Source organism: Trichosurus vulpecula, chromosome 7 (genome assembly GCF_011100635.1).
Source record: "Trichosurus vulpecula isolate mTriVul1 chromosome 7, mTriVul1.pri, whole genome shotgun sequence".
Lineage (NCBI taxonomy): Eukaryota > Metazoa > Chordata > Mammalia > Diprotodontia > Phalangeridae > Trichosurus > Trichosurus vulpecula.
Window position 1 is genome coordinate 126776480 of NC_050579.1, and position 7322 is coordinate 126783801.

The following is a 7322-nucleotide window of genomic DNA, read 5'->3' on the forward strand; positions in this document are numbered from 1 at the left end:
TGGATGGGAACAGGATAATAAAACCCATGCTTTAGGAAGAGTAATCTGACAACACAGTTCAGGATGAGTTGCAGTTGAAAAGGGAAGATACTGGAGGCAGGAGAAATAGTAGGGTATTGTAATAGTCCAAACCCAATCCTACCACACAGGCTTGTTGTGAGATCAAATGAGATAATATTTGTAAAGCACTTAGCACCGTGTCCGGCACATAGTAGGCGTTCAATAAATGCTTGTTTTATTCTTCCCTTCCCCCAAGAGAAAATACTGAGGCATTTAGTTTATTTGTTCATGGGAAAACATAAAAGCAGTTATATATCATTGTTGGATCTTCTTCCTCTACCCCCACCCCCAAAGTTCCATGATTTTTTAACATTAAAAAAAAGAAGAAATTTACTTGATGTCTTCATTGTATATTTAAAAGGAATAACAAATGGTACATAATAGATTTGCAGTTTCATGTGCAATCATCTTTCTTTTATCATGCAATGTTATGGAAATGCATGTTTTATTACATAAAAAATAAAATCTATAAAACATTTTAAAGTGAATACTTTTAAAGTATTTAAGATTAAGCACCTTTAGTTACTCTGTTAAGCCAACCTACATAGTGAAAATAAGACAGAACATTGCACAATTATTAGATGAATTGTAGACTATCTAAGCAGATGTTTCAGTTCATGAAGAAAGCAAATTTGATTTTGCCTGAACAATCTCTCTAGAATGGATGTCGACAGAGACCTCAAAATTCAACAGTATTAGTTTGATTTTTGACTAAACAGCCAACATTTTTGCTATGAGTCAGAAAGGCAACTTACACTGTTTTGAATTCACTGGAAAATTGCTTAGCCTTCTGCTTTATTTTAGCATGCTCAATTGACCTAACAATGTTTACCCTACAAACTAAATTCATAAATTCATCTTTAAGTTCCATTTTCCTAATTGCAAATTATCAGAACTTCCATATTTCTAGTAAAGAGCACCAAAGGAGCACATTAGTCACCTTTATATGTATTTTTTTTAAACAAAGACATTTGTTTTATTTGATAACATTGGATTTTTATTCCACAAGGACACAGGCTACACCAACACCCTTGGTTTTTTCCTCTGCTCTTCTGGTGAAGAACTTTGCCTTCACGATGACTGGCTGCTTGGGGAGCCTTCCCTTTTCTTAGAACTTTGTAATAGCCCTACCGTACAACATCAATGGTAGGGGCAAGTGCCTCCTTGTTTTTGGCAGCATTAATCCTGATCTGCTCACTGACCAGTGTCCACGGCTTATCAAGGTTGACAGTTGGGCAGTAGCTTTGGTTCTTCTTCAAGTGGTAATGCCTCATACCCACTTTCCCGTAGTAACCTGGGTGATATTTATAGAAGTTGATAAGGTGATGGTGCAGCCCTCCTGCATTGCTGCTGCCTCTGGGGTGCTTCTGGTGCTTGCTGATGTGCCCTTGGCCCTGGCTGACTTGCCCCTGGAGCTTCTGTGTCTTCCTTAGTTGGGAAGGCTTGTTGCAGGGTGCTGCAAAAAAACAAAAAACAAAAAAACCCCAAAACATATTTGTATTTTTAATGACTAAGTTGCAAAATGGAATTATCACAATGCAGAATCCTTTCTGATTAATACATGTATTCATTTCTCTTTTGCTGTCTTCCTATTATAAAAGCACAATAATAAAATATTTATTTTCAGTATGGTTTTCCAGATTGTTCCAAATGTTTTGGCCAAGACATTGGTTCTTCTGGTCCCGGAAGCTGTCAATCAATCCATAGACAGCTGTCTCTTGCATACCAAAATGTAAGCTGTCTTCTTGAACATTCATGTCCACGGGTTTGCATGCAGTTGTATCCAGGCAACCAGTTTTGATGGCTAGGTTGCTGATCATCATATTTGTACGTACATCAGTGTTTCTAGAAAGAAGCTACCCTGCTTCCCAACTCGCTATAGGCCCTAAGACTTAGACCCCTTATGTTAAGCTTTGGGACTCTTTCCTCTCTCCAGACTTGGTACAGAATCTGGACCAAAATCTTCATGGTTCCATTTCTGTGAGTGCAGAACAAGAAACACGAATTGTTCTCATTGTCCATTCCTGGTGAGAGTCATCCGTATCTCTCTTCAACTTTGTTTTTGTTGCTGTTCAATTGTGTCCAACTCTTCATGATCCCATTTAGAGTTTCCTTGGTAAAGATATTGGAGTGATTTGTTTGTTATTTCCTTCTCCAGCTCATTTTACAGATGAGGAAACTGAGGCAAACAGGGTTAAGTGCTTTGCTGAGGGTCACACAGCTATTAAGGGTCTGAGGCCAAATTTGAACTCATGAAGGTGAGTCTTCTTGACTTTAGACTCAGCACTCTATCCACTGTGCCACCTAGCTGACTCGCCCTTCAACCTATATCCCAACATATGGTCTTACCCCAAAATGCAAGAAACAGAAAAAGAGAGAAACCACAGCTTTAACCTTAGTTTTCTGTTTTACTTTTACAAATCTTGATTCTTTGTGTTGGAAATCTGGACCTAGCTATTGCACTGACTCCCTGAGTGGCCTCTCTGGAGAGTTCTGCATTCTCAGGCTCTGCAAATACATTTTAAGTACAAAAATTCTTCGTGGCCAAATTGGTTTGAGATATATTGGTCTACGTAGTAGCAAATAACCAAATGAATACTGAAAAATTCATTCCCAAATGTGGATATTTCCAAACACTTAGATATTTGGCAATATATATAGATGCAAGAACCAAGTTTTAGCCTGAAATGTTTCCTGTAGATCTAGGCCAAGTTTCTGCAGAAATTGCGATATGCCTTTGTGATGCTAATGCATGGAATCTAAAGGTTGTCTAGGAAGAAAATCAGTTTTAAGGAAGTAAAAGTAAGAATATTTCATTCTCTTAAGATGATCCATGTTTTAAAGTACGATACAAATTTCAGTTATTATTATGTTATTTTTATCTTTTTTTGATGGGGTTAAGGTAGAAATGGCCTTTGGACAAGTCACTATGCAGTCACTATCCTTTTATATTTGTAATTCTATTAGCACTTGCACAGATGGATAAAATAACTGCCTTTTGTAGTTAAATAAAAGTATTGAGACGTAGGCTCATCTTCTGTAGGGTCATTGAATACATCTTCTATATAACTCCAATAGCAGATAGGACAGCAGGTATGATACCCATCTTATTCTGTTCTCTTATGATTTTGTTCTCCCTTGTTAGGTACTTATAGTTTGAAAGTTTTTTCTTCCATATAGCTTGGAAATTATGAGTATGCCCGTGCTGTTGTTGTTCAGTGGTTTTCAGTTGTGTCTGACTCTTTGTGACTCCATTTAGGGTTTTCTTGGCAAAGATACTAGAGTGATTTGCCATTTCCTTCTCCAACTCATTTTACAGTTGAGGAAACTGAGGCAAACAGGGTTAAGGGACTTGCTCAGGGTCATACAGTTAATGAGTATCTGAGGTTGGATTTGAACTCAAGTCTTCCTGATTCCAGTTCCAACACTGCCATCTAGCTTCTCCATATATCTATGAGGTCTATTTAAATATTATTAAGTTTTTATGGATTGGTACTATCTTTTTCTCATCTAGTGAAGTTCAGATAGAAATGTTCCTGGGAATGTTCATCATCTTGCTATTATTCTCTCACGTTTAATGTTCTCAGGTAGATAAAATGATTACTTTTGTAACTAAATAAAATTATTGGAATGTAAGCTCATTTTTCGTAGTCTCAGCAAAAGCATTTTTTTTCAGATAACATACTCAAAAAGGGGCTTAGGGAACTTTTTATAAGCATAGGCAGCATTGGTATTTACCCATATGGCCAGGTTCACCTCACAAATAGCATTTCTACTGATCTACCTCTGACAATCCTTGCCTAATTTCCACTATTAGAGTATTTAATTGAGTCAGATAACAAATGAAGGAGTATTATCTCCAGAAGTTCATGGCTAAATATTCATAATCACCTGTGAATGGGCCTGGTGCCTTCTCCCATGAGGATGTGTTAATTTATTAGGACAACCAGTTGACATTGCTTCTGAAGAGAAAAGATACAGATTTGTCATATGCAGGTGCACTTAATTGCTAAAAATAAGAGTGATAGTGAAGAGGGATTTTCTGTTTTCAAACTATGCTGAGTGTCTCAAGTTTTGAAACATTGTGGAGCCTCCTCATCATTTAACACAATACTTGACCCTTATCGAATGCTTAAAAAATGCTTGTTGCTGATGATAATAAAGGACTTAATGGTTCACATAAGGAAAATCAAGTGGTTAAAGAGTATCCAGTGTGGTATTCAATTGAATTGATGGCCCATAAAGCTGGTTCATCAGTAAAAATGTCTTGAACAGACACTATGAATGGATAGTGAGGGAGGCATAGAATTAAATATGAAGAAAGAGGTATGTGAGTGGCATTCAGGAAACTACACAATACCTTTAAGAAGTCTTTTCTTATCTTAAAACAACTCTCAATTTTTAACACCGGTTTTCTTCTAGTGATGCCATATGGCCATGAATTACGGAATACCACAATCTTGGAAAGAATCATAATTATAGGTTCCCAAAATGGTTATGGAGAAAGGTAGCTGGTGGGCACATGTAGCTCACAGAATATTAGTAATGAGGATTTGTACACCAACAGTGGCATAATAGAAATCCTCAAAAAGTCATATGTTCAGAAAGGAAAGTGGGTCAGTCATGTAGTAAGAGCAAAGGGTGACTTATGGATAACCTACATGTTGCATTGATAAGAAACCTAGAGAAAGTTCCTTTTCAAATTGGGTCTTGACTGTTGCATGGACAAGAATCACAAAGGCATGGATGGTTGGAATCTGTACTTCTGAAGGGAGTACCCACCTTGATGAAATCACAGATGCATCAGTGAGCTGAAGAAAGGATGAACTTCTGACAAAAGACAGGATTAGGTTACTAGAATAGGGGGGACAAGTTTAGAAGGGTGCAGAAGTTACCAAAAGTGTAGAGGGAAGAGATGATAGTGAAAAACTCTTTTGCTATTCCACCATCATGTCCACGTCTTGTGGTAATGATGGGAGGATTTGAGAATCATGGCCTTCCTTCTTGCCTAGGGCAACTCATAGGCTAACCCCTAAGATTATTCTTTCTTGATGGTTCCTTTAGAAATAGAATAATAGACCTAAGACTACAAAGAAACTTGGAAAATGTCTGGTCCAATTCCCTCCTTCTACAAATGAGAAACAGGTCCAAGGAAGTTAAGTGATTGATTTCCTCATAGTCACAGCAGGAGTATGTGGTAGAACCATGATTGGAACACAGGTTCTGTTACTCTAGTGGTTTTCCCATTACGCTATGCTGCTTATCATTGTGCTAGACTCTAACCCAAGGTTGAACAACAAACCTCCGTGAAATGTGGAGTTGAACCTTTTTCCTAGGCAGATTATTCCAGTGAAAACAGAGTACCAGAAGCAGCTGGAGTTGTGTTCATTTTTTAATTTCAGGCCTGAGAGGAAACATAACTAGAATCTTTCTGGTCCTGAAGGTGAGAATGAGACAAAGTTTGTTTTGTTGTGCTTACCCTTCCAAAGTACAGACTTCTCTTTCCCTTCCTCTTCATCTTCCAAAATAAATCCATTGGAAAATTAAATGTGTTGAAACTTGGAAAGGGGAGAGGAGGGAAGAGGAGGAGAGAAAAATCCCAGACTGTGACAGGGTTTGCAGTGAATCATGAACTCTGGATCTGTTGCCCATGTTTCTCTTCATCCTGTGGCTGGCTTCATCAGCATGTTCCCTTCACAGGAAGCATCTATGTTAAACATCATTACCAACTCCCTAAATGAGACATCCATCCCAAAGCGCATGGGAGGCTTTGCGGCTGCCGTGAGCTGCCCACAGAGAGACCCTTTACTCGATTTGCTTGTTCCACTGTGTAATAGCTCGACTTGAGTATCAACAAGATAAGCTCTTAAAGGCAGAATATTTCCAGCTGTTGTGGTCAAGCAGCAGCAGCAGCCACAGCAGCAGCAGCAGCAGCAATAGCAGCAGCAGCAGGTTCTTATCTATGGACAGTAGAACAGTGCTGTGCACCCGCTGCTGTGGCAGTCAGAGGGAAGCATGTGGTCTCTGTACACGGTAGCACAGGCTCCAATAGACAGCAATTAGCACCAGAAGAATGAAGATGAACGGGACATATACATAACCTTCATAAAAATGTCATGGAGGAGAAGCCGCACACACCATATGGATCCATGCAGGGCTTTTCTTGTGGCTTTCTCTGTGCTTGGTTTTAGACTTAGTCCAAGCGATTCCTTATTTACATGCTTCTCTAGCCCCCACCCCCTCAACTTTCTCATGCAAATCTCGTGCAGAGTACAAAAATATAGCTTTTGTGTACTATTGGTTCAGACAGACACGTCACCTTCATCAGTTTGCAACTGCTAATGCTCAGGTTTAATTGCATTTGTTTTCCTTTCTTTAAATTTTTTCTTTCGTTTGGTTTTTAATGCCTTAGCTCCCTAGCTAGAAGCACCTCTAAAGTTTCCACATTTATTTTCTAAAGAGTAAAGGCCATTTTTTTTAAAGCTCCCACAATTCCCTTTTTGTTGTTTTTGTTTGATTTTGCAGTGGACTTACAGAGGAAAATCTAAGTAAGGGCTTCTACAATATAATAATGATATAACTCTCACTATATTGTAAGCTCCTTAAGGGTAGAGACCATCTCATTTTGGTCTTTGTATCTTTGTAGTCCCAGCCTAGAATATAGTGAGCATTTAATAAATGTTTTTTGATTGATTTAATAGGTTCTGTTCGATTCAATACTTTCTATAATGTCAGGGCTCTATCGCTTCCATCAGTGCAAGGAGTCCATTCAATGGACACTTTGTTTTTTTGACATAGCAGGTCTATATGCAAAGATTATGACCAGGAGAAAAATATTTTAACAAAGGAAATAGCATTTTGACTATTTTTTTGTGTCTGAATAGAGACTTTTAGGAAAGGAAAATCAATACCAAATCATCACCAAGCATTTATGCTCACATTTTTCTTCTGCCTAGAGAATAAGACCTTGATCCAATCCATACAAAAGTAAAATCACAAGGAAAATTTAAAAATACTTGCTTATTATCATGTTTCCAAAAAGGAGCTGAGATACAATATGCGGCTAAAATGAACGCAAAATAGATGATTAATATTAAAGACAAAAATCATTAAAAATATCTGTTGTGTTTATTTTACTTTCCTAAAAAAAGTCATTAATAAATTCAACATACTATTTTCAAAGTTGTTCTGCTTTTATGTGTTTCCATTTAAACTTCCTTCTGTTCTCTTTTGTCCTTTAAAAATGCCTCAATGATTTTCTT

The 7322-nt window shown here is 37.7% G+C and overlaps 1 pseudogene; it reads right to left on the reverse strand.

Annotated features, from left to right (window-relative positions):
• Nucleotides 1–315: 315 nt before the first annotated feature.
• Nucleotides 316–1883, reverse strand: LOC118857628 (annotated as a pseudogene).
• Nucleotides 1884–7322: the final 5439 nt, after the last annotated feature.